Raw genomic sequence first — 23,032 nt, 5'->3', positions numbered from 1 at the left:
GTGGCTAGTCCAATAATGGTTCCATAATGGCTACTTTATGAGCTAATCTTCGATTCTCTACAAAACTGAATGAACAGGGAAGGTGAGAGACATATGTACAGGAAAAAAAATGTTACGTAGAATATTGGGTTCATTTCTGGACACACCACTTCCAGAGTTATCTATATTTCATCTAGACAGTGAAAGAAATACTCAGGGAGGGATGATCAAAATTGTAAGGGGTCACAAAAACATTTAATATAAAGACAGATTAAATAAATGAAGGAAATTATTCCTGAAGGAGGTCCAAGTCAGAATGAGAAGCATGGTGGTTCTCCTCAAATACATGAAGAAATGTTAGGTAGAAAATGAGTTGCACTTCTTTTATGTGTACTAAACAAAGACTAGTTTTTTTTCCATACATATTTATGGAGTAGATATCATGTCAGACGGTAAGCCAGATGTCAAGGATCGGATATTAAATGAAAACAAATACGGAGCGTACTGTCATAGAAATTTCAGCCACAACCTAATTAATCCTAGAAATAAATGTAAAATGAAACATGAGCTAACTATCACATAGGAGATAACTGATCTAGTTAGTAAGGTTAGGAAGTGTTGTCCATGGGAGAAAGCATTGTAACTACAATCTAAAACATGAATAAATAAGAAGGAAGTAATTTTGCAAAAACTGATTTTATGTATGTACATATGTATGTGTGCCAGAGGGTACCGATGAAAATAAGAGTTTTCAGTAGAAGGAACAGCATGTGCTAAAGTCTTATAATAGAAGGGGCATGGTCTAATTGAAAAACCAAAAAGGTGTTTGGGACATATAGGTTGAAATGAAGCTGCAAAAAGGAGCAAAAACAAACAGGATTTTATAGATCATATTAGTTGTAACGAGAATCCATGGAAGTGTTTCATGTATGAGATGAAGCATGTGATATCATTAAATATTTATTCAGATAAATTCAATGTTACGGCAATTAAAAAAGACCCAAAAGTGACTGTGGATTAATCAGTTAGGAAGTTTCCCCCTCCAGACAAGAGATAGTAAACACTTGGTCTAAACTAGTGGTGATGGCCATGGAGATGGGCAGAACTGGGAAGAAATGTGGCGTGTTTAGGAATGAACAGCGACAGAATTTTTTGTTGAACTTCACAGTGAGAGAAAAGAAGGATAGCAAGGATGACTGCTGGTTTTCTGGCTTGTACAAGGAGTGGATGGTGATGTTCTTGTCTTTCAATGAGAAGATTACAATAGGGAGACCAGGTTTGGAGACTTGCACATAGAGATTATGGGTTGAATCCTGTCACAGTGAATTTCTGTGTCATGTTTAAATGTTTAAAACCACTGGGTCCTTACACAGAGTGTAGAGAGTTAAGACACAGCTCAGTATTCATGAAAGCGAGAGTGGTGAAAAAGTCTGGGAGAGAAAGGGCAAATGAGAAAAGACCTTTTTGAAAGCAGTTTGGCGATCCTTTCTCCTGATGTTGTTTTAAACCAAGGCTGAGACAAGCATAAAAGAAGCCCTCAGCAAATATTCAGCAAGAATCCCGTGTGACATTACCCAGAGGTCTGCATTCAAGGTTAAAAGTGGTACTGGATAAAAAATAAGCTCGTCTGTGTGTTCTTTACTTGGCACTAAACCTCAGTGCCTGCTGATAATTCAAGCTGTTAATAAAAAGAGGTCAATCTTTCCCCCCACATCAACAGTGAAATAAATAAATAAATAAATAAATAAATAAATAAATAAATCGCCATGTGAAGAAATGCATTAAGCAAAATAAGTAAAGAAAGAGCTGAGAAAGGAGAAAACAAAGTCAATGAAAGCTATCGATCAGTGATGCTTAAAGAATGTAAACATTCAATAGTGAAAAGAAAACAGAAACATAATTGTAGAGGCTGTTTAATATTTGCACAGCCATCATTAGAATGCTCACTACAGTTAACATTTCTTGGAGAACCTTCTTCATAAACACAGTATGCCTACAATTTAAACGATGCTTTTTCCAGTTGTCTGAATCACTGAATAAAATAGTTCTGAATTCCCATTGACTGCTAGGACGTTTAAAAGTTATTTTATTCAAAATAGAAACCATAGGATATTGGTGAAGTTTTATTGTTGGTACACAATTCTCCTTTTAATACCTTCAAGTTTTTAAGATGTTGGTATCTGGCAGTTCACTATGCTGTGGAAAAATTATAACATGTCTTTCTCAAATATCTTGGGTTTATGACAGGAAGATATCACTAAGAACTCAATCATTCTCCAAGTTGAATCTTTTCCAATTTTCCTTCAGAAAGAGTCAGCAACATCAAGCTTTTAAAACGATTATCTCTCTGGTAGCCTATGGGCTGTTAAATCATGCAAATAATTAATTGATGTAATTAAACACATAAAGCAACACTGGCAAAATTTTGTACAGTGAAAATTAACTAGACTTTTACAATAAATAGGCAATTAATGCAAAAGAAAACAGAAATAAAGAAGTACATACTGAGATTCTGTTTTATGTGTGATATTACCACCACCAGGGAGAATTTTTTAATTGTCCTTCTTGGTGGAAATGAGAACAAAGTAACATAAACATTTATAGTACTAACTGATCAGTTTGGTATACTTGATGCTGAACAAAATTATTAAGTCCATTTTCTGACACATCTTCCATTAAGAAAGGACACCCACAATGGATTGCACAGAGAAAGGGGGGGGGGGGTTCATTGGCAAAATAAAGGACAATCACAGAGCTGAAGACCTTGGCTTTAGGCAAACTCTTTTTCAACCTCTGAGCACTGGGAGATAAACTAATTGTCACCTGTCCTAGATCTTCCACTGACCTCCTGTCAAAAGTAGCTCAGCAACCCTACTTGTTTCTATCACTATTTTACTATCCTCCATTCTCTTTTTAATCTATTTTTTAATGTTTAGTTTTGAGAGAGAGACAGACAGAGACCAAGTGGGGAGGGGCAGAGAGAGAGGGAGACACAGAATCCAAAGCAGGCTCCAGGCTCTGAGCTGTCAGCACAGAACCTGACATGGAGCTGGAACTAAGGAACCACAGGATCATGACCTGAGCCAAAGTCGGATGCTTAATGGACTGAGCCACCCAGGTCCCCCCTTATCCTCCAATCTTAGTAGCAGCCGTCCTGGTTGATATCAAACTATGTGTTCAAGATCCCTTTCCTCCAAAAGAACTACATTCTTGTCATGTTTATGATATGTCCTGTTTCCTAGAAAAATGATCACACTTTGTAGGAATCAAGTATTTCCGAAAACAAAACAAACAAATAACAACAACAACAAAAAACCCACTCATTATGTGCCATGCACTGGGCAAAGTGCTTATATGCATTTTTTCTTATAATCTTTTAATATGCTTAGCTTATAATAAAACACCCAACAAGACTCATTGCATTCAAATGAAACACTCTTCTACTATAAAGCTTTGTTTATATCCCAAATAAGTCCACTTAACTCTACTGGTTGAAATAGTTCCAAATGACTAATTTATCAATAAATGGCTATTTGACCAAATTATTTGACTGTTTTTACTGCTGAATCTGATCAAACACATAAGCAGTAGAATAGAGAAGCAAATATATTTTGATTATACATAAGAAATATTTGTTAAATTAAAAAATAGCTATCACTGCTTTACATTTGTGGTTGTAGGTGTACAGTTACTCAGCCCCATGAGAAGAAAAATATCTAAATTATACTTCTGCTTATTGCTTATGTCTGGAATCAGAACTCTGCATAGATGCTCATTAAATGAGTCAGTGAAAAAAATGTACAGCATGCCAAAAATGGAAGTGACACAAATAAATAAATATTTCAAATGACAATCCTCTAAAGCAGGGGTTATAGACTAGATTGTGTTCTTTTCAAATTTATGTATTGAGCCCAAACCTTCATTGTATTTGAAGACAGGGAATTTAGCAGACAATTAAGGTTAAATAAGGTTTAGTAAGGGGAGATTGGTAATTCTATAGGATTGACGTCCTTATATGAGAAAAAAATGAGTAGAAGATCTCTCTCTTACTATACCCACCCTGGGATGCCCTGGGAGAACACATCAAGAAAAGGGCTATCTGCAAGGATATCTGTAAGGAGGTCTCACCAAGAACAAAATCAGTGGACATCTTGATCTCGTACATCCAAGCTCCAGAAGTGTGAGAAAGAAATCTCTGTAGTTTAAGTCGCTCACTCTGGCATTTTGTTACGGCAGCCCAAGTAGACTAATACAGTTGGTAGTATAATCTTCCCCCTCATATTGAAGAGACAATTGAGGCACAGAGAAGTTAAGTATTTTTCCTGAGGTCACATAGCTAGAAGTGGCAAGGCCAGGACTTGAATTTAGGAGACTATAACTCCAGAGCCTGTGCTATTAACTATTTAGCATGCTTTCAGGCAGCAAGTAGATAAAGGGATGCAGATACAACGAAAACATGCCATAAGGAGGAATCATAAAAAAAAAATGAGTATGAACCTGGATAGGTAAGTAAAAGCCAAATCAGGCAGAAACTTTTTTTTTTAAGTGTCCTATTGTCCTAACAGCACAAGGAAGCCATTGAAAGGGTTTAAGCAAGAAGGACGGTGGGGAAGGATGGGGAAATGGGACCTTGGATGAGATGTGGATTCTGAAAAGGTCACTCTGGTTACAGTACACTAGTTAAAAATATTTAAAACACTTAATCTTGACAGTAAAATAAAAATGGTCATTTAGATTCTACTTGGCTTTTTTTTTTCTTTTCAATGAGTCAGTTCACTGCCTGACACATCGCTAAAAAGGTAGAACTGTGCTAATAAGGCGAAGAGGTGAAACTTCTCCAAAGAGAGTTAGAAATGTGAGGTTTGCCTACTTAAGAATCTCGGGTGCAGGTAAACACAGTGCATTCTCCCCCCATTGTTATCAAAACAAATCACCACAAAATTAGTGGCTTAAAACAAAAGAAATTTATGAGCTGACTGTTCTGTAGCTTCCCAAGGCCAGTAAAGTATGTCTGGGCTGACTGCATTAGTGCCATACGGTCATAGGAATGAAGTCCCTACTTCACTGCTGGCTGTCTGACATGGGTCATTCTCACCTTCTAGAGACCTTATTTCCAGGCTACTTACTGACTCCCTTAAAAGCCAATAATGATGAATCTTTGAATCTCCGGATTCTTTTCTCTCTGCCTCATCTTTCTTCCCTGTGGGGAATAAGCTTAGGAATCCCCCGGACTTACACCAATGGGTTGTTAACAAGGCACCTTTTCTTTTGTTAATCATCCCTGCTCTAGGCAGCATATAGCCCTATTTACCTGCTTACCTAATTTGGTCCTTCCTTCCTGTGAAAGCCCCTTTCTATAGTACTAAATTGGGGGGCGTTTTCACCCTGAACGCCTAGTCTTGCTTACCCCATATATGTTTGTATGGGGGACTTTGCCCTGTCTCTATCCTGGGTGTCTTTGCATACCCCTCTCTATCCTGGGTGCCTTTTCACCCCTCTGCTCTATCTTGGGGTCCTGATCTTTTTAAACCAAAATCAGGTGTGAGCATCCTATGGCTTTGTACTTCTTTATGCCTTGTTAACCACTGGTGTAAGCCTAGGACATTCCTAAGCTTATTCCCCACACTACCCCACTCTTCTGCCTGAATATTCTGCAGTGGTCCTTTGCTTTTAGGGTCCCCATGTGATTCCAGTGGACCCACCCTGATAATCTAAAATTACCTCCCCAAATTGAGATGAGTTGGCCAGTAATCTTAGTTCCATCTGCAAAATCGCTATACAGCAGTACTAGATTGGTGTTTGATTGAGTAAACAGAAAAATAAATCTAGGGGGACATCTTTAGGATTCTGAATATCATACATGGTCCCCGTTTTCTATACATGTATACCTTAGAATTAATCATATAAGCATGGAGGATGTTCTTGGACTGACCTTTTGCTTAATTTTAGTTATTCTAAATATATTTTTTTATTCTTTCTTTAGTCATAAAACAAGAGTCATAGAAAAACATATTCCCTTGAAAGAAATCTAATGCTAGGGGAGTATATGTTATTACATTTGGAGCCAGTATATATGAATACAGATTGAAGGCATAGAAATAAATTTCTTAATATGATAAATTAAGATATTCTACTCATTCCAATTATCTTTCCAGCAACTCATCATTCCTCAGGATTTCATTTTGCTATTTCAGATACAAATGACATATTTTAATTCAGTCAAACCAGCATTAATAATTTCTTAGCAAAATATGACAAAAATCAAATACACTTTGGATGATGGATGATGGAGCCTGGCAGTACAAACAAATTCTGATTTCACTTATTTTACTATCTATGGCAATACCTCTAGCAATGAAGGGAACAAGGGTATGTCATGGTAAACATCTGTGTCCTAAAGGAAGGAATAATTAGTCAGTATTGGTATTTTGTGTGAGTATTCATGCTTCATCTAAATCAATCTTTGCAAAAATATTAGGTGCTTCAGAGATGCCCTTAAGGCAGCTACCACACGATATCTCTGATTTTGAAGGAGTTAATGTGTATCCCTTAGAAAATAGCTTATCTGAAGGTAACTGAGGTATTTGAGAAAACGTTGCTCTCAAATAGAATAAATATGGATAAAAACCAAAAGTGACATTTAATCCTAAATTCAGATAAAAGAATAAATTAAGTATTATTTAATGGACTTCAAATCTATACTACTTTCCCCCTAGGAAAAAAATAATTAGGTAAGATTTAGTAAACAACTAAATATCTTACTAATTTCAAATGGCTTTGAAAAATAAGTGAACACTACAACAACTAATAGGAAACTCATTTTTCTTTCCAAAAACAGAAACAATAAATCTAGGAGCCAGTATGAATTGTAATTTTTCAATTTGCCCTATCGTGCTCCCAAAGTCATATGTCTCCATGTTCAAAGCAATCAACATCTCTATGCTCTCTGTAAGGGGTCAGAAATAATGCAGAGGGCGTGCTAATTACATGGTCATTATAGAATGTACAACATGTTGATTGATTACTAGACACTATTGTCTATGCAAATAAGGAGCTGAAGGCCAGAAGTTATGAAACACAAGAATGAAAATGAGGTCAAGAATGCCACATGAGTCTCCTTAACTCTGACTCTTTAACCAGTAAGTGGGGAGGTTATGGATTGAGATGTGTTTCATTTTTGAGTTCATGTTAAATACACAGTGTAACTAAGAGAGCACCAACTTGTTTCTTACATATTATATGAACATTGTATTTAAGAATAAATATTTAGAAAGCAGTTAGTGGTGGCATAGAAGGAAAATGTCTTTATCCTCAGCCAAATCCTTGTTACTTCTATGCTGCTTTAGAAAAAAATCTATAACTTCAACCATCAACTCCAAAGTCTATTTCCAAAACAGCAGGTGGTTTCTGAGCATACATTGCCTACAATTCTTTTAGAAAGTCCAAATGCAGTCACATCTACCTTGCATTTACAGACTCATTCATCTTGCATAATACAACTACTTAACACTGAGAAATGCAAGGATAACTGACAATATATGTTTCCTGATACACACTGAAGTTTATATTTTTGAACTTAAAAAATGTAGGTCAATTTACCAATATTTTGATGAACAGTGTACATCCAATATACCTCACAGACTGTATCTATTAGGTGTAACGGAAGTTGTTTGTTCCAAGTCTTACCCATGAGGCTGAAATTATATATAAACATATATATATATATATATACATATATATATATGTGTGTCATTTAAATGAAATTCAAACACAAGAAGACCCAATGAGCAATGCTTGCATCCTACAAAGAATTTAATAACACCACTGGAGCCAACCACTTTATAATGTATATGGGCCTCAGTTGTCTCAGAGTTCAGAATAAATCAAGGAAGTAGACTGCTATTTATGCCTTCTTCAATCTTCAGACACACAGAGGAGAATAGCTACCTTTACTCAGACCATTTCTCAACCTGTTAATTCCCTTAAAAAACAGGACTGTGAAAAATGATACAGAACGTGAATAAGCACAATCCTGCAACACCATTTTCTAAAATAGGACTGCATTTAAGGAGTAAAAAAGTTACAGTGTGTAAGTCTCCTCTAACATTTCCAAATGTGACATCATTGCTTATTAGTGGATTAAATAAATTTATGGCTATATCACTAACTGGGCAAAATTTTGTAGGAAATTATACAAAGGGGAGGTAAAGGTGTACTTGTTAGAAGAAAATGAAAAGAAATGTGTTTTCTTAGTTTTAGTGTAAAATAACTCAGATTCCTAAACATTCTCTGTCAAAGTTTGGGGATATATTCTATATATGCTAACAATTTTAAAGATAGTTTGATGATGTCATTAAGCAAAACCTCTTTAGAGAAAATCATTTTTTGATTTAAATCCTGGCTTTACCATTTACTAAGAATGTGATATAAAGCTGTAAATATGGATAATAAAATATTTGTTTGTGGAACTCTTTAGGGAATTAAATTAGGTAATATACAAGGAGAATTTAATAGAATGCTTGTTATATATTAGGCATGCAATAGTGTTAGCTAGTCATATTGAGAGACATAGAAACAAACCGATTTTAAGACAATAATAGCTAGGTACTAGAGTCGACAGCAAATTTTCACATTGATGCTATTTTGTGTGTGTGTATTTTATATTTATGTCATTTAGGAATTATAAGCTGTATACCCTTGAAAGGACTTTAGACAAATGAGAAAATAAAACAGAAGATAGACTCAATATTACTAAAATCACAGTGGACTATTCTTTCTTTCCTACTTACCTTTGCACATAGTATATAAGTGTATAGTGTATAAGTAATCCTTGATTAATAAATAAAGGGCTGAAAAAGTGAGTGGATGTATGTATGCATAAATGAAAAACATTCTGGATCATCTGAAAGACACAGAAGGATTGTACTTTCAAGAACTAGTGAGCAAAGATGGCGGCTTAGGAGGACGCTGGGCTCACCGCACGTCCTGCTGATCACTTAGATTCCATCTACACCTGCCTAAATAACCCAGAAAACCGCCAGAGGATTAGCAGAACAGAGTCGCCGGAGCCAAACGCAGACGAGAGGCCCACGGAAGAGGGTAGGAAGGGCGGCGAGGCGGTGCGCGCTCCACGGACTGGCGGGAGGGAGCCGGGGCGGAGGGGCGGCTGGCCTGCCAAGCAGAGCCCCCGAGTCGGGCTTGCAAAAGCGGAGGGGCCGGGCGGACTGTGTTCCGACAGCAAGCGCGACTTAGCGTCTGGGAGGTCAGAAATTAACAGCTCTGCTCGGAAAGCGGGAAGGCTGGAGGACAAAGGGAGGGAGAGCTGCTGAGCCCCCGGACAACAGAGCTCAGTTTGGTGGGGAACAAAGGCGCTCGCCAGCGCCATTTCCCCTGCCCATCCCCCAGCCGAAATCCCAAAGGGAACCGGTTCCTGCCAGGGAACTTGCTCCGCGCAAACACCCAACTCTGCGCTTCTGCGGAGCCAAACCTCCGGCAGCGGATCTGACTCCCTCCCGCGGCCACAGGGCCCCTCCTGAAGTGGATCACCTAAGGAGAAGCAATCTAAGCCTGCCCCTCCTGCCCCCGAGCACCTTGCCTACCCACCCCAGCTAATACGCCAGATCCCCAGCATCACAAGCCTGGCAGGGTGCAAGTAGCCCAGACGAGCCACACCACCCCACAGTGAATCCCGCCCCTAGGAGAGGGGAAGAGAAGGCACACACCAGTCTGACTGTGGCCCCAGCGGTGGGCTGGGGGCAGACATCAGGTCTGACTGCGGCCCCGCCCACCAACTCCAGGTATACACCACAGCACAGGGGAAGTGCCCTGCAGGTCCTCACCACGCCAGGGACTATCCAAAATGACCAAGCGGAAGAACTCCCCTCAGAAGAATCTCCAGGAAATAACAACAGCTAATGAGCTGATCAAAAAGGATTTAAATAATATAACAGAAAGTGAATTTAGAATAATAGTCATAAAATTAATCGCTGGGCTTGAAAACAGTATACAGGACAGCAGAGAATCTCTTGCTACAGAGATCAAGGGACTAAGGAACAGTCACGAGGAGCTGAAAAACACTTTAAACGAAATGCATAACAAAATGGAAACCACCACAGCTCGGCTTGAAGAGGCAGAGGAGAGAATAGGTGAACTAGAAGATAAAGTTATGGAAAAAGAGGAAGCTGAGAAAAAGAGAGATAAAAAAATCCAGGAGTATGAGGGGAAAATTAGAGAATTAAGTGATACACTAAAAAGAAATAATATACGCATAATTGGTATCCCAGAGGAGGAAGAGAGAGGGAAAGGTGCTGAAGGGGTACTTGAAGAAATCATAGCTGAGAACTTCCCTGAACTGGGGAAGGAAAAAGGCATTGAAATCCAAGAGGCACAGAGAACTCCCTTCAGACGTAACTTGAATCGATCTTCTGCACGACATATCATAGTGAAACTGGCAAAATACAAGGATAAAGAGAAAATTCTGAAAGCAGCAAGGGGTAAACGTGCCCTCACATATAAAGGGAGACCTATAAGACTCGTGACTGATCTCTCTTTTGAAACTTGGCAGGCCAGAAAGAATTGGCAAGAGATTTTCAGGGTGCTAGACAGAAAAAATATGCAGCCAAGAATCCTTTATCCAGCAAGTCTGTCATTTAGAATAGAAGGAGAGATAAAGGTCTTCCCAAACAAACAAAAACTGAAGGAATTTGTCACCACTAAACCAGCCCTACAAGAGATCCTAAGGGGGACCCTGTGAGACAAAGTCCCAGAGACATCACTATAAGCATAAAACATACAGACATCACAATGACTCTAAACCCGTATCTTTCTATAATAACACTGAATGTAAATGGATTAAATGCGCCAACCAAAAGACATAGGGTATCAGAATGGATAAAAAAACAAGACCCATCTATTTGCTGTCTACAAGAGACTCATTTTAGACCTGAGGACACCTTTAGATTGAGAGTGAGGGGATGGAGAACTATTTATCATGCGACTGGAAGCCAAAAGAAAGCTGGAGTAGCCATACTTATATCAGACAAACTAGACTTTAAATTAAAGGCTGTAACAAGAGATGAAGAAGGACATTATATAATAGTTACAGGGTCTATCCATCAGGAAGAGCTAACAATTATCAATGTCTATGCACCGAATACCGGAGCCCCCAAATATATAAAACAATTACTCATAAACAGAAGCAACCTTATTGATAAGAATGTGGTAATTGCAGGGGACTTTAACACCACTTACAGAAATGGATAGATCATCTAGACACACGGTCAATAAAGAAACAAGGGCCCTGAATGAGACATTGGATGAGATGGACTTGACAGATATATTTAGAACTCTGCATCCCAAAGCAACAGAATATACTTTCTTCTCGAGTGCACATGGAACATTCTCCAAGATAGATCATATACTGGGTCACAAAACAGCCCTTCATAAGTTTACAAGAATTGAAATTATACCATGCTTACTTTCAGACCACAATGCTATGAAGCTTGAAATCAACCACAGGAAAAAGTCTGGAAAACCTCCAAAAGCATGGAGGTTAAAGAACACCCTACTAACGAATGAGTGGGTCAACCAGGCAATTAGAGAAGAAATTAAAAAATATATGGAAACAAACGAAAATGAAAATACAACAATCCAAACGCTTTGGGACGCAGCAAAGGCAGTCCTGAGAGGAAAATACATTGCAATCCAGGCCTATCTCAAGAAACAAGAAAAATCCCAAATACAAAATCTAACAGCACACCTAAAGGAACTAGAAGCAGAACAGCAAAGGCAGCCTAAGCCCAGCAGAAGAAGAGAAATAATAAAGATCAGAGCAGAAATAAACAATATAGAAACTAAAAAAACTGTAGAGCAGATCAACGAAACCAAGAGTTGGTTTTTTGAAAAAATAAACAAAATTGACAAACCTCTAGCCAGGCTTCTCAAAAAGAAAAGGGAGATGACCCAAATAGATAAAATCATGAATGAAAATGGAATTATTACAACCAATCCCTCAGAGATACAAACAATTATCAGGGAATACTATGAAAACTTATATGCCAACAAATTGGACAACCTGGAAGAAATGGACGAATTCCTGAACACCCACACGCTTCCAAAACTCAATCAGGAGGAAATAGAAAGCTTGAACAGACCCATAACCAGCGAAGAAATTGAATCGGTTATCAAAAATCTCCCAACAAATAAGAGTCCAGGACCAGATGGCTTCCCAGGGGAGTTCTACCAGACGTTTAAAGCAGAGATAATACCTATCCTTCTCAAGCTATTCCAAGAAATAGAAAGGGAAGGAAAACTTCCAGACTCATTCTATGAAGCCAGTATTACTTTGATTCCTAAACCAGACAGAGACCCAGTAAAAAAAGAGAACTACAGGCCAATATCCCTGATGAATATGGATGCAAAAATTCTCAATAAGATACTAGCAAATCGAATTCAACGGCATATAAAAAGAATTATTCACCATGATCAAGTGGGATTCATTCCTGGGATGCAGGGCTGGTTCAACATTCGCAAATCAATCAACGTGATACATCACATTAACAAAAAAAGAGAGAAGAACCATATGATCCTGTCAATCGATGCAGAAAAGGCCTTCGACAAAATCCAGCACCCTTTCTTAATAAAAACCCTTGAGAAAGTCGGGATAGAAGGAACATACTTAAAGATCATAAAAGCCATTTATGAAAAGCCCACAGCTAACATCATCCTCAACGGGGAAAAACTGAGAGCTTTTTCCCTGAGATCAGGAACACGACAAGGATGCCCACTCTCACCGCTGCTGTTTAACATAGTGCTGGAAGTTCTAGCATCAGCAATCAGACAACAAAAGGAAATCAAAGGCATCAAAATTGGCAAAGATGAAGTCAAGCTTTCGCTTTTTGCAGATGACATGATATTATACATGGAAAATCCGATAGACTCCACCAAAAGTCTGCTAGAACTGATACAGGAATTCAGCAAAGTTGCAGGATACAAAATCAATGTACAGAAATCAGTTGCATTCTTATACACTAACAATGAAGCAACAGAAAGACAAATAAAGAAACTGATCCCATTCACAATTGCACCAAGAAGCATAAAATACCTAGGAATAAATCTAACCAAAGATGTAAAGGATCTGTATGCTGAAAACTATAGAAAGCTTCTGAAGGAAATTGAAGAAGATTTAAAGAAATGGAAAGACATTCCCTGCTCATGGATTGGAAAAATAAATATTGTCAAAATGTCAATACTACCCAAAGCTATCTACACATTCAATGCAATCCCAATCAAAATTGCACCAGCATTCTTCTCGAAACTAGAACAAGCAATCCTAAAATTCATATGGAACCACAAAAGGCCCCGAATAGCCAAAGGAATTTTGAAGAAGAAGACCAAAGCAGGAGGCATCACAATCCCAGACTTTAGCCTCTACTACAAAGCTGTCATCATCAAGACAGCATGGTATTGGCACCAAAACAGACACATAGACCAATGGAATAGAATAGAAACCCCAGAACTAGACCCACAAACGTATGGCCAACTCATCTTTGACAAAGCAGGAAAGAACATCCAATGGAAAAAAGACAGCCTCTTTAACAAATGGTGCTGGGAGAACTGGACAGCAACATGCAGAAGGTTGAAACTAGACCACTTTCTCACACCATTCACAAAAATAAACTCAAAATGGATAAAGGACCTAAATGTGAGACAGGAAACCATCAAAACCTTAGAGGAGAAAGCAGGAAAAGACCTCTCTGACCTCAGCCGTAGCAATCTCTTACTCGACACATCCCCAAAGGCAAGGGAATTAAAAGCAAAAGTGAATTACTGGGACCTTATGAAGATAAAAAGCTTCTGCACAGCAAAGGAAACAACCAACAAAACTAAAAGGCAACCAACGGAATGGGAAAAGATATTCGCAAATGACATATCGGACAAAGGGCTAGTATCCAAAATCTATAAAGAGCTCACCAAACTCCACACCCGAAAAACAAATAACCCAGTGAAGAAATGGGCAGAAAACATGAATAGACACTTCTCTAAAGAAGACATCCGGATGGCCAACAGGCACATGAAAAGATGTTCAGCGTCGCTCCTTATCAGGGAAATACAAATCAAAACCACACTCAGGTATCACCTCACGCCAGTCAGAGTGGCCAAAATGAACAAATCAGGAGACTATAGATGCTGGCGAGGATGTGGAGAAACGGGAACCCTCTTGCACTGTTGGTGGGAATGCAAATTGGTGCAGCCGCTCTGGAAAGCAGTGTGGAGGTTCCTCAGAAAATTAAAAATAGACCTACCCTATGACCCAGCAATAGCACTGCTAGGAATTTATCCAAGGGATACAGGAGCACTGATGCATAGGGCCACTTGTACCCCAATGTTCATAGCAGCACTCTCAACAATAGCCAAATTATGGAAAGAGCCTAAATGTCCATCAACTGATGAATGGATAAAGAAATTGTGGTTTATATACACAATGGAATATTACATGGTAATGAGAAAAAATGAAATATGGCCTTTTGTAGCAACGTGGATGGAACTGGAGAGTGTGATGCTAAGTGAAATAAGCCATACAGAGAAAGACAGATACCATATGGTTTCACTCTTATGTGGATCCTGAGAAACTGAACAGGAACCCATGGGGGAGGGGAAGGAAAAAAAAAAAAAAAAGAGGTTAGAATGGGAGAGAGCCAAAACATAAGAGACTGTTAAAAACTGAGAACAAACTGAGTGTTGATGGGGGGTGGGAGGGAGGAGAGGGTGGGTGATGGGTATTGAGGAGGGCACCTTTTGGGATGAGCACTGGGTGATGTATGGAAACCAATTTGTCAATAAATTTCAGAAAAAAAAAAAATAAAGTAATTGACATTCAGAGGAAAAAAAAAAAAAAAAGATACAAGCCCAAAAAAAAAAAAAAAAAAAAAAGAACTAGTGAGCAGATCGTCATATTCTGGCAATAATTCTAAAGGTAAAGAAAAGTAGAACAACAACAACAACAAAAATGTTTAGTTATCTGCTTTTCTTTTCTGCTACAGGAAAGAAAACAGTCAATTTCCCCTGGCATTAAATGTGAACAGAATTTAGAGAGCAAAAGGCTTCTAGTTTCTTCTCCTGGTTTTGCCACTACATAACCATGTGACTTCAATCTCCTCCCAGTTTTAGATTCCTCAGTTGTAAAATGAAAGAGTAGGACAAGGGTACTCCTACAGTTCCTTTTACCTTCAATTTTAAGTAACTTAGGTGAAAAAAAACAAAACTGTCTAAAGCCATTGTATCCGGTAGTAGGAGTGGATTATCTTGTTAAAAATGCCACCTAACTAAGTCAAATCTATTGTACGCTAATGGGATATAACTTGTGATTCTGAGACCCTGGCCACAGCTAATGACACAGGATTATTCACTCATTCGTTAACTGCAGGCAATGGAACTCAGACTGGATACAATCAGACTGACTTCAAATCCCAGCTCTTGCTACTTACTAGCTGTGGCCAGATAATCTATCTGTTCCTCCTCATCCTCATCTCTTAATAAGAGAATAATAATAGCATATATTTCTTAAGTTTGTTTTAAGGGTTTAATGAGTCATTGTCATGTGTTCAGGAATTAGCACATTATAATAGTTATGTGGCGTAAGTTAGCACCAACAGATGCTACTAGTAAGGAAGCTCAGAGTTCATTAGAGGAGTATTCCAGAAAATGGATGGACAGCTGATTTGTGTCTTTAAGCTTATCCTATTGGACAACTCCCTTGATGGCATGAACTATGCCTTTATTTGCTTTTCAACACTAATTCACAACAGATATTTTCAATGCTACATCTGTGTCCCAGGAATGTAAAAGCACAGATGATGGGTTAGTAAGCAAATTAAATATGGGCCCTGCCCTCAAAGATCTTGAGCTGGATAGAAATGAACAAAATAGTCTATGGCCATACCACCCCGAATGCGCCCGATCTTGTCTGATATCGGAAGCTAAGCAGGGTTGGGCCTGGTTAGTACTTGGATGGGAGAAATGCACAAAATAATCCAACAGGTAAATGCCTTAATTACATTAGATTACTTCATTTGTTTTACATGAGTAGTAAATACAGGAGATTATAACCAATTTTCTGCTTATAAATATTTAAGAAGATACACAGTAAAAACAAATTAATTCTTTAATACGGATACACGTGTCACTTAAACTAATACAATGCATGGCTCTGCCCTCTGCCTTCATATTTTTTCTAAGGAAGTTAACTTGGGCTACCTCCTTCAAGATGGCCTTGGGAAACCACTTTGGAATACTAAAGTTGGGTATTTTTCCATTCAAACAACACTACTCAGCACTGTTCTATATACTAGGGATACTTAAATGAACAAGTCAGAAAAGATTCTTATTCTTGAGAAACTTATGTACTATTTTGGAAAGACAGACAATTAAGTAGCAAATAAATAAATAAATACATAAATATGAAGAGCTACTTATAGTAAACATATTTTGCAATTTAAAAATAGGTCATTGATGATACAGAATCATGTGCATTGGTAGCTGTATTAGGTTGAGTGGTTAAGAAATAAGTCTCTTGAAGGAAGTGGCATTTAAAATGGAAGCTGACTGATGAAAAGCAGGTATTAGTGAGAGGCACTCACTGAGGAAGAGAATCCCAGACAGAGAAAGAAGCTAGTGCAAAGGCCTGGAAGTAGAAATAGCATGTTGTAGCAAGAGAAAACTCAGTGAGGCTGGAATGCACTAGTCAAGAAGTAGGAAGAAAGCGGTTTCTGGTTGTGCCACCTGCTCCTTGCCAGGTCTGGTCCCCTCTCTGCCTGGACAAAGGTAGGACAAGTGCTAGGACCCAGCACCCGAGCACCGCTCCCACCGTTAGCATGTTCCCCACTATTGCCTCTGGAACTTCGCCCAATCTCCTAACCACCCCCATTCTTTTAGGGTCCTATCTCCCTGAATCCACTGCAGTGCCTATATCCCCTGCACCTCCAAAGCCCTTGCCTACCACTGGTGACTTCCCAGTGGAAGTTCTTTCCCTCCCTCCATGTCCCACACAGTGATGAGGGTCTCCCCTGGGAGTGCTAGACACTGAAATAACCAAAGGACAGTAGGGTCCCCTAGACTGACCCCTGAAAATGTCACTGGCAAATGGCAGGGGAGATATGCCAAATGTCCTGCTTTACCCTATACTTTGTTATCTTCCAATGGCCAATTGCCAAATGGCCTCCAACTAGACTACTTAAACAGCTGACTTTGACTTTCATCAACAGAGATTTCCTGTAGAGATCCCCAAATCAAACTCAGGAAGGCCCTCCTGAAAAGATACCAGCTTAAGACCTAAACAATGCTGGGAAATGTGAATTTCATCACAATCTTTCCAACTATCATCAACATTTGTGATCACTGCCAAGACCACAGTGGTATGTACAGTGTGGAGATGCCCCAGAGACATACAACATCAGCAGCCATCAACCTTAGGAACAGACCGCAGTAACAGTGGGTGTGGAGAGAAGAGAGCTTCTTTCTACCTCATGGCTCCAGGTCTTGGCTTCTTAGTACTATGGGGACCTCAGGATAGGGTGTCATTTGTATTCTGCACAGTGTCCTCTGGCTGACTTCGAGATCTTCAATTCAAGGTGAAGATACAGCCTAGGCTGCAAAGAACCACCCCATGCCCGAGGTGATGGTTTTAGAGGGAGTGGTAGTTTCTAATGCACACAAAAGCCTTGGCATCAGTAGCCTGAGAATGGGCTCAGTTCTTCCTCTCCTACCACTTGCAGCTGTATAACAAGCACATGCTGACTTGTGGAGGAAGAGGGCAAGGAGACAATGTGCAAAAGAATGGACCAACTACTTTTGCAACATGGAGAAGAAATATGCCTTGGGCTCTATAGAAGCAGGAGACTGTGGTCCTTCCTGGAGCAAACATGAAGATCAGGGAAGAGACTTGCTGAAAGAAAGAGGGGGAGAAAGAGAAAGAAAGAAACAGAGAGCGAGAGCGAGAGAAAGAAAGAAAGAAAGAAAGAAAGAAAGAAAGAAAGAAAGAAAGAAAGAAAGAAAGAATATAGATATATATAGATATAGATATAGATATAGATATAGATATAGATATAGATATAGATATAGATATAGTTTTTTTGAGAGAGAGAGGGAGAGAGGAGGAGGAGCAGGGGAGAGAGAATAATCTCAAGCAGGCTCCACAAACAGCACAGAGTCCACTGCAGGTCCCTACTCTGAGTGAGATCTCAAGACTGTGAGATCAGGACCTGAGCCAAAATCAAGAGTCAGAGACTTAACAGACTGAACCACCCAGGCACCCTAGGAAATACCTTCCTATTATGATAAACTCCTAGATAATCAGGATAATTATGTGTGATAAGTACCCCACTCAAAGTGACTTAAGAAAACCTACAGTGGAACAGGCTCATATGCTTAAAATCCCAGAAGTAGATTTGGGGGCGGGCGGGGGAGGAGAAGGAGAATAAAAAGAGGAGGAGGAAGACGAAGAAGTTGTTTTTTAAATCGTTTTTTTTTTTTCTCCAGATGCTCATAGAATGGTAAGACTCCGTTTCTCTCCATATTGTGGCTGTGCTTTCATTGTATTGGTTTTCTTTTCTCTAATCAGGGCCTAGACTGACAGCTGCAGCCTTACTTTCTGCTCCAACCTCCTTAGCAACTGATCCCATTAGCAAGGAATGAGTCTTATTGGACTAACTTGGATCCTACACTCATCTCTGAACTAAGCATTATAACCATGGGTTCAAATATGCCCTTCAGATTGGGGTCACTTGACTCTGTCTGAAAAAGATCAAGAGAACTTTCTGCCCTCCAACACACATCTACATCACATGAAGTGAGTGGAAGAAAGGAGGTTGAATGTTGAGTAGGTAAAGACCACAGATGATCCACTCCCCACAGCCCCCCATTCCCGACCACACACATACACTCACACGCTCACAGCCCCATAGGAAATGACTACCTCTCTGGGTCCTTCAATAGTCTCAGGACCAGAAGAATGCAATTTGACCTGAGAGCACTGGGAAAGTGCTCGGTGACATTTAACAACCACTTGCAAACAAATGGTGTCTAAGGAGCAGGAAGAGAGCTGGCAGCAATAGAAGGAAGAATGAAAATGATACAAAAGCTGTGTGAGGTAGGGGCACCTGGGTGGCTATGTCAGTTAAGCATCAGACATTGGCTCAGGCCATGATCTCATGGTTCATGAGTTTGAGCCCTGCCTCTGGCCCTGTGCTGACAGCTCAGAGCCTAGAGACTGCTTCGGATTCTATGTCTCCCTCTTTCTCTTCCCCTCCCTGACTGGTGCTCTGTCTCTCTCTCTCTCTCCCTCAAAAATAAAGAAACATTTAATAAATAAATAAATAAATAAATAAATAAATAAATAAATAAATAAAAGTTATATGAGGTAGAGAGTGTAGATTTATTCTAAGTGAAATGCATAGCCACCAAAAGTTTTTAAGCAGAGAAAGGACTATCTGATATGTGATTCAAGAACACTTTTCTGTGAATTAAGAAAGGATTACAAAGTAGGAAGGAAACCATTAGCAAGTTGTTTTGGTGCTTTAGGCAACTTATGGTAGTGACTGTATTGGAAATTTTGAAAACAAAAAGATTTGGGATTTATTTTAAAGGTAAAGTCCATAGGAATTGCTGATGCATTGAATGCATGTGGTAAGAAAAAAAAAGAAATTAAGTGTAATTATGAGAATTCTGCTTAAGAAATGAAACAGAAGATGTTTTTATCCAATGAGATAATGACTTACTTGGAGAGGAACAAATTGGGTATATAGACCAGCTGCTGACAAGCTTTCTGTAAAGGGCCAGACAATAAATATTGCAATATTTGCAGACCATAGAGTCTTGGTGCAACTATTAATTCTACACTTCAGTGTGAAATTGTCTGTAGACAACATGTAAACAAACGGTGTGATCATATTCCAAATTTTTTTTCTTAGAATTATTTGGAAGGTCAGATTTTATTAAAACTGTAGTTTGCCAAAACCTGATATAGACAAAAAAAAATTGTTCAGGTCATATTAAGTTTGAAATGCCCACCAGACTTCCAAATGGAAGTGCAAGGCTGGGTATATAATTTTAGAGTTCTGAGGAGAGGTCAAGAATTGAGGCCAATAATTGGGATGTAGCAGCATTTCAATGTATTGAATTAGAGCCCCAATGGTGAACATACAGATGAGAAAAAAAGAGAGCGAGAGAGACTCAAGGATAAAGGAGACCTTCCAATATTTGAAATGTTGAGGTCAAGAAGAAGAGATCAGGGGCACCTGGGTGGCTCAGTTGGTTAAGCACCCAACTTCAGCTCAGGTCATGATCTCGCGGTCTGTGATTTTGAGCCCCTCATCGGGCTCTGTGCTGACAGCTCAGAGCCTGCTTTGGATTCTGTGTCTCCCACTCTCTCTGCCCTGTTCCCATCCATGCTCTGTCTCTCTCACTCTCAAGAATGACTAAATGTTAAAGAAAAATTTTTTAGGAAGAAGAGATCAAAGAGATAGGAAGAAAACCATCATTAAGTGTAGCATCCATTAAACAATGGGAAGAAGTGATTTCCAGAAGATGGTGTAGTTGACCATGTTGAAAACTGCTAAAAGCTTTGGTAAAATAAGAATAAAGATGAGACTACTCATTTTGGCGTATGGAGGATATTGATTACTAATAAATGAATTTCTGGAATATGGGAAATGGATACAGCAATAAAAGACAATTTTTTCACAAAGTTTGGCTAGGAAAGGAAGTAGAAAATTTGGGTCATGGCAAAATGTGGGATCAAAGGAAGGCTTTTTATTTAAGAATGAATGATGGCGGGGGCGCCTGGGTGGCGCAGTTGGTTAAGCGTCCGACTTCAGCCAGGTCATGATCTCGCGGTCCGGGAGTTCGAGCCCCGCGTCGGGCTCTGGGCTGATGGCTCAGAGCCTGGAGCCTGTTTCTGATTCTGTGTCTCCTTCTCTCTCTGCCCCTCCCCCGTTCATGCTCTGTCTCTCTCTGTCCCAAAAATAAATAAACGTTGAAAAAAAATTAAAAAAAATTTAAAAAATTAAAAAAAAAGAATGAATGATGGCATGTGCTAAAGTCCACTTGAGTCAGCTAGAAAGCACCAAGGTAAAATATTAAGGAGTTTTAACTTTTGATAACTTGAAATTGGCCATGCTGTATTCTCTGCAGAGAAGTAGGTAAATCCTACAAATTGGGACTTTTTTTTTTCCCCAAAGAATATGAGGTGCTGTTATAACTGTTGGTGGCCTGAGGCTATTATAATGCTAAGAAACTGTTACAGTAATCTCTTCAAGATGTCCTCATACTTAAGTTTTTCTGTCCAAATCCCACTATCCAACCACTGTGGGCTATTGCTGGAAACTGGTACAGAAGGAAACTCTGATACCAACACAAGAACTAGTTCTGGGAGCACTGACTCTTCATGGTTAATGGGAATGTTTTGATACAGTGTGGACCTAGAACCTTAAAAAAAAGTCAGGACTATAAAAATCTGTGTAGAATGGGAATTAATCAGATGCTTACTCTCATGACCATCTAACTTTCACTCAGTGTCTGGGCTTATGACCTCCAGTTGGTGCATGGATACTAGGTTTCCTGCTTGTGTTGTTCAAATATGACACTTCCCATTGGTTGCTGATGCTGATGCCTTCCCTGACCCTACCTCCATTTGGCTTCCCCAGTGGAGGTGGGGCAATATGATCATTTTTTTCCCCAACAGTGATCCCTGGTTTCATCTCTTGGTGGGCTTTGCAATTCTAATCTTGATGTTGATTACCTGTTAGGGACTGAATATGTATGTCCCTTCAAAACTTTTATGTTAAAATCCTAACCCTTAATATGATGGTATTAGGAACTGGGGCCTTTGGTAGTTAATTAGGGCACAGGGTAGAGTAGTCATGAATGGGATTAGTGTCCTTATAAGAAGAGACAGAAAAGAGCATGCTACTACTCTCTGCTCTTCATCATGCAAGGATTCAAAGAGAAGATGGTTGTCTATAAAACAGAAAAAGTCCTTGCCACACAACGAATCTGTCAGAACCTTCATCATAGACTTCCCAGACTCTAGAAATGTTAGAAATAAATGTTTGTTGTTTAAGCCACCCAAGCTATGTTATTTTTGTTAGAACAGCCCAAAATGACTAAGATTCAACCTATATCAACAGTGTTTGAGCCACAATTACCCCAGAGAACTTCTGTTTTACAAATGAAAATAATGGCATATACGTGAGACAAACAGAAAAGCAAGCTCATTTTCATTTTTAATTACTAGAAAACAGACTAAAACAAATTAGTACCAAGTCTTCAAACTCTATAAATGAAACTCATGCCAGAATAAACAGATGGCCTCAAGCCTCCTTTAAGAAGCACATCCCAACACAGGCAAGACTCTGTAGCATCCAAGTATGTGCCGTAAGGAAGCTTCAAAGAAAACATTTAGGTCTGTGATCCTACCCATTATGGGCTTGTAGGTTTAATGAGTTTGGCATGACCTGTGCATCAAGTCAATTATACTTCTAATAGGGTAGTGGGGAGAAACAGGAGAGGCAAATTAATTTTCCTGAAAGAGCCATACTCCTCTAATTTTTCATGGGTTTCCATAAAATTTCACCCTCACTAAATACCTGGTTGAAATAGAGAATAGAGCAATTTAGGAAGACAGATATGTTATCTCTTTTCTCCAAAAGATCTTTCGATTTCCGGTGAAAGAAAAACCTGCAATGCAAACCTAAGTAATTACCATTATATGTTAATGATTCTAATGGTCAGACACTGTGATTGGATAATGAATAAATTTTCCTTGCCCATTAACTACATCACTCTAATAACTAACAGTAATCTTCAAAAGTGGTAAAAAAAAAAATGAGCGGGGGAGGGAACCTGTTTTCTTTAATTTTATTTTTACTCTTTCCATACGTTTTCTCATTAACCAAGTGCACTAAGTTTATATTGCAATTTCATGTTCTTTAAACTATTGGGGAAATGTGAAAATTAAGAGGAATGGCAAGAAAGACATTACCAAGGTGAGATGTAAAGA

At 39.0% G+C, this 23,032-nt stretch overlaps 1 pseudogene; it reads left to right on the top strand.

Annotated features, from left to right (window-relative positions):
* Positions 1-1,062: 1,062 nt before the first annotated feature.
* Positions 1,063-23,032, top strand: part of LOC122488184 — a 134,849-nt pseudogene continuing 112,879 nt past the window's right edge.

This window comes from Prionailurus bengalensis, chromosome A2, assembly GCF_016509475.1.
Source record: "Prionailurus bengalensis isolate Pbe53 chromosome A2, Fcat_Pben_1.1_paternal_pri, whole genome shotgun sequence".
Taxonomy (NCBI): domain Eukaryota; kingdom Metazoa; phylum Chordata; class Mammalia; order Carnivora; family Felidae; genus Prionailurus; species Prionailurus bengalensis.
The sequence above is the reverse complement of the archived record's forward strand: the minus strand, read 5'-3'. Positions and strand labels throughout refer to the sequence as shown.